We start from the raw sequence: 6,000 nt of genomic DNA on the forward strand, positions 1-6,000 counted from the left end.
AAATAATTGCAATGGTACGATAATTGGATGGGAGGGATTTGTCATCCTTTTTAGGAACTGGCTGGATATGAGCAAATTTCCAAGCAGAAGGAAAAACACCTTTGGAATAAGAAAGTGAAAAAAGGCAGCAAAGAATAGGAGTAAATTCAGGGGCACAGGTTTTGAGAACAAATGGAGAAATACCATCGGGACCTGGAGCTTTCTTAGCATCAAGATTCGTCAAAATCCTTCTGACATCCTTTGGACGGAAGATCACAGGAGGCATTGAATGGAGCGTGTTGGGAATGATAGGAGGTGTTTTACCAAGATCATTAATACATGAGTTGGAAGAAAAATGGGATGCTAGCAGGTCAGCTTTATCCTTGGCTGAAGTGACAACAGAACCATCTGGTTTGGATAGTTACACTAGTCGCACTTTGTCGCGAATGGGCTACAACTGCCGACGGTCACATCACGTACCTTTGTTATCAATGAAGAACAAAAGAACACATCTCCTGTTGGCACAGCAACACCAGCACTGGACTATCAAGGATTGAAAAACAGTTACTTGGTCTGAAGAGTCGAAGTTCCTGGTGCATCATGTTGATGGAAGGCTCAGAATTTGGCGAAAACAATATGAATCTATGGACCCGTCATGTCTGACGACTACTGTGCAAGGTGGTGGGGGAAATGTTATGGTGTAGGGAATGTTTTCTTGGCACACGTTGGGTCCATTCATACCCATAGATTGAGGCGTGAATCTATGGGTATGAATCGCACCTAAACATCTTTGCTGACCAAATGCATCCGTTCATGTTGACAGTTTATCCTCAGTCAGATGATTACTTCCAGAAGGATAATGCGCTGGTGCACAAAGCCCGAATCCTATGGGATGGTTTCAGGAACATAACAATGATTTTATTTTGATGCAGTGGCCCGCTCAGTCCCAGGATCTCAATCCTATTGAACATGGGATGAGCTGGACAGGTCTGTTCGCTGCAGACCTACACCTCCATCGAATATCAAGGAACTGCGTGACACACTCATGTCTGCATGGTGCTCCATTCCTGCACAACGTTTTCAGCATCTTGTTCAATCCATGTCTAGACGAATTCAGGCTATTTTGAAGGCTGAAGAAGGCTCAACACGCTACTAGGTAGGTGTACCTAATAAAGTGGCAGCACAGTGTACGTTCTTCTAAGAATAAAAAAACTATAGTTACGTGGATTTTCATTACCGGTGGGTGCCAGCAATCCCACCTCCAGGTTGCTCAAACCTGGAAGCCAGCAAAAAAAATAAATAAATAAAAAAATAATAATAATAAAAATAAATAAAAAATAAAATAAATAAATAAATAAAACTAGTTGGAAAAATATCCAAGTCTCAGTAGATACAAGCCAATTTGAAAAACTCCAATAAACTTAGCGAAGTAAATAGTTACATTTGTACATGATACTAGAATTTCAACTCTAAACCTAGAAATGCAATTAAATTTACATATATTACAACAAGTCATTCTATTTATATTTAATGGGATACAAATATGTATACTAATCAATTTCTCAGCTGTCAGATTTCCATTCGATTTTGAATTTGAGTTCTTAGTTCAAGTCTTTTCTTAAAGACCGATTCTGCAAAAGTCTGGAAAGTCTCAGTTTGTTTTTTTTCTCAACTAGTATTTTTACATTCTCCTCAGCTAGACCTGGAACCTGATTAAGTAGCAATACTCGATGGTCTGTATACTGCGTACAAAATAGTAAAAACATTTTTAATTTTTTTTAACATGGATCCAATCCTCCATTTGACCACAGGTGCAAAAAGGATCAGGCTCCAAACTTCTGTCGAAAAGTTTGGCCCTCAAAGATCCATGGCCTGTTAACAAATATGCCGTAAACATGCTTGGTGCAAACCATGAAATGGAAGTTTGAGTAGAAGCAAACTCAACGTTTTCAATATACTTGTTTGTGACTTCACCATGTACAGACTCATTCCATCTACTTTTACAAATACTAACCACTTCACTCTATAATCTTTTCCGTTCTGTCTTCAAGTTACTAACTAACTAGGTCTGTTGTAATTCCCATAATAGATACCTGCAGTCCTTTCTTATGTTTATAAATCATGCGTACAAGATAAATAACTCTAAATGCAGCTCCAGAGGAGAGGCCCCAACACCGACCCCTGGGGGAATCCTCTCGAAACCTGGGCATTATAAGACAGATCCTTTGCCATGACCATGATGTCTCTCTCATTAAAGTATCTCAGTACCCTGTGCACATAATTATCATATTTAGCCAACCTTAAATACCTGAGGGCACTCTCCCACCAGAGGGAGTCGAAAGCGCCCTCAAAGTCACAAAAATTGCCAAAACATATTTAGAAGATGAATTCTGGATAAAGTTAGTCAATGTAAGGATAGCATCGTCAGTGGACCTCCCTTTCTTGAAACCAAACTGACAGCTTGAGCATAGTTGGTTTCCCTCAAATTTCTTTAATATCCTGGGAGCCAGAAGACGTTCGAATAACTTGCTCAGATTAGCAAGTAAGGAAATTGGCCTCTAAGTACAGGGATCGGATGTGTTTTTTCGCGGCTTGTGAAGAATCTTGAGCAATGCCAATTTCCAATGATTTGGAAAGTACCCCTCCAGGTTCAAGAGATTTAGCAGTACTTGTGGGTATAATTCGAAAAACTTGATGATAACAAGGTTCCCCACAAGGTCAATTCTAGGTCATTTTTTGCTGCTTAGTCTAGCTATGGTAGAACCGAACTCCAACAGATTAAAACACTCAATATCAGTTGAACCGGTCTACATACTATTGTCAAGCCGTATCTGACCTTGCTCCAATGTATCCAACTCTGGAATATCTTTAGGGAATAGACTTGATACTACAGCATGTACCGTACAGCTCCAGTCCTCGGATTCTGCTCCATTTATTCTTACTGTATTGTACACTTCTCCACAGATTAATTTGTTTCTGGAGATTTTGTAAACTAATCCCAACGGTTCTGATTTCCCAACCTCTTTGATCAATCCTTCCCAACAAGCTATTTTAGCATTAGCTATTTCCTTGTGGTATCTCCTCCGAATATCTCTATAAGAATCCTTATAGGGTTGAACATCCTGTTGAAACAGATGTCTCTGTTTTTGATATTCCTTCCTTGGGTTCTGAACTAGCGATCTTAAATTTGCAAGATCCGAGTTCCACCAAGGGACAGGAGTTGTCTTATTGTGTTTTCTCTTGACTGCATAATCCGTAGCCAGATACAACTGGGTCTGAACAAAATCAGTCTCCTCAGCCATTGGCATATTAAGGGATTCGATCATTTCTGTTGTAAGGATAGTAGAGAGAAAATCTTTAAATTTGTTCCATTTAATACTGTCAATGGAAAATCTTCTAAGATAAGTAAGTTGAAGGTCATCGATTCGCTGCCCAGGAAGGAGACTATAAACTATAGCATGATGTTCACTGTTGATTAACTCTGGGACAACATCCCAATGAAAGATATAACAATCAATTTTGACAGAGGTCAGAGTAATATCAATATTGCTTTCACCATTGACGGTTGAAAAAGTGTAGGGTTTTTTTAGGTAAATTTTTAACAGTAAGTCCATGAGCAAGAATAACAACTTCCAGGACCGAACCACGAGGGTCTGTAAACCCGCTATGCCACATATTGGTCAAGTTTTTCGAGGCAAACTTTGTACACAATCTATCTATATTGTGCAGAGCCAACTGGAAATCTTCTGACGGTGGGCAATAGAGAGAAACAATGTAGACATTTATAAATGTCGAGGAGACAAGCAAACAGACTGCGTTCTGAGAACACTCACCAGAAATAGCGGTGCCCACCAAATCATTATTCAAAATGACGATAGCTGCCTTGGGCGAACTGTCAAGCGAATGCACAATTCTTGCAGAAGTTGGGAAATCCATTACCTTAAATGCTCCACCACCAATTTTCGCAGAGCAGTAAGGTTCGTGAATGCAAATAATATCCATTTTATTCTCAAACGCCGCCACCCTTATAGCTGCTCCAGATCTTTGGCCATTAATTTAAAGGATTTTAATTAAGAGGATCTAGATTGTCCGGATTACTCATATTGTGTTCTCTTTTCTGTCAATTCCACCGCTTTTATACTTATGTATTCAGGACAGCAGCTATCACGAAAGAATGTTGAAAATCTCGATTTCTCATCTTACAGTTGACACATTTTGGTGTGTAAGATATAAAATCTTACAAGTAAAATATTTTATACAAAAGTGAGATTTATTAAAAGTAAAGCTTCTGATATAGCAATATGGGGCAGCAAAACATTACCAGTCACAAATATTACTAAGATAATGGGTCACTCGCAAAGGATTAAATTTAGACAAGGTCACAAAAGAGAGAGGGGTAACCAAAGAAATGACTAGCAGAAGGGGTGCATCTCAGCTCTCAGCACACGGGAAATAACACCATAACAACGGGACACAGGTAGAAGATAGTGAGTAAGTGTGAATAATTATGGCGCTGAAAGAACAATACGGCAAAGGATTGAGTTTGTCGGGACATTCCTTTGATCGGTGACACCTGGAGACGAGACGGGTAGTAAATACTTGACAAATACTCCGATGAGATTTAAGACTGGCGCCTGGCTGTCGGTGATAGCAAGTTTTGGCATCTTAGGAAGTAAAGGTGTTAAGTGAAACAGAAAGAAAGAACTTCAAAGCAGCGGACTGCCTGGGAAAAGAATATTAATATTAAAATGGGAGGTTGAATCTAGCGGGGATGGACATAGCATGGGAAACCCACACTAGCGAATAGTCGGGATGTAAATTTAAATATTGAAGTACGAGTGGTTAAATTTCTGAGCGAAGGTGAGCCAACGCAAAAGGGCGGTACACAAATTCGGAAAACAAAAAGAGAGCGCACGCAGCCAAGAAGGACAGACAGTTGAGATTTTGTCGGTGTTTGTGGAAATGGTTAGTAAAAACACAGAGTTGAGCTTTTGATGGTGTTAGGGAAAGAATGAGTTAAAAGTCACCGAGTTGAGTTTTTATTAGTGTTTTGTGAAAATGGGTTAAAAAGAACACAATGTTGAGTTTATGTGGGTGTTTATGGAAAGCTTTTGTTGGTGTTTTGTGAAGACGAGTTAGGAAAGACAGAGTTGAGTTTTTGACAGTGTTAGTGGGAAAATGAGTAATAAGTTGTGTAGGGTTAGATAAGTCCTGTCCTGCCCTGTCAGCCAGTTAGGAAAGTTCTGACAAAGTTAAGATGGAGTAGTGAAGGGTTAGATAAGTTTAAGTGCAGTCAGTAAGTTAAGAAAAGTTAGTGGAGTTTCATAAGAGAAGAGAACAGTCGAGTAGTCCGTAGTTGGAAGGCAAGGGTAGTGACCCGTATGCAAACGAGCGCTGTGAAATATTATTACTTTAATAAGAAGTTTTTAAAAGGTGGGCGAAGGAGCGAGGGTGGCACCCTATGAGCTTTCTCCTTGTGGATGAGCTGTAAAAAGTGGAGTGGAGAAGGAGTCAGTGAGAGATGCCCTGTGCGTTTTCTTCTTGTGAATAAGTTTTAATAAAGTGGAGAGAGAAGGAGCGAAATCCGCAAAATTAGTAGCTCGAGAGAAGGAGCGAAAACGCAGAATTAGTAGCTCGACGAGTAGGAAGGTAGAGAAAGTGGCCAGCGTGAAAATAAGTAGTGTAAGGAGAAAAATAACCCTAGTCCACCATCTGAAGGCAGTGATAAAGGCAAGGCATAGATAAGTGAGCTGAGAAGGTAAAGTTGTAATCCCTAGTCCCCCAGAATAGCTGAACCGAAGGTTAAGTAGCAGTATTGAAGACGAATCCATAAATTCTTAAGAGACACAGTGATGCCCTATCCAGACTAGAGCCCATTGAGAAACTAGAAGTCCTGAGATGAATGCCCTTGGAAAACGATGATGCCATTCCCAGACAAGGAGCTGAAGGCCCCAAAACGGAGAAGTCCGATTCGTAAAATTAGTAAGTGACTAGTTATATAGCATTCTCCCTCACAAATAA

Source organism: Mastigoproctus giganteus, chromosome 2 (assembly GCF_048544385.1).
Source record: "Mastigoproctus giganteus isolate SK-2022 chromosome 2, ASM4854438v1, whole genome shotgun sequence".
Classification (NCBI taxonomy): domain Eukaryota; kingdom Metazoa; phylum Arthropoda; class Arachnida; order Uropygi; family Thelyphonidae; genus Mastigoproctus; species Mastigoproctus giganteus.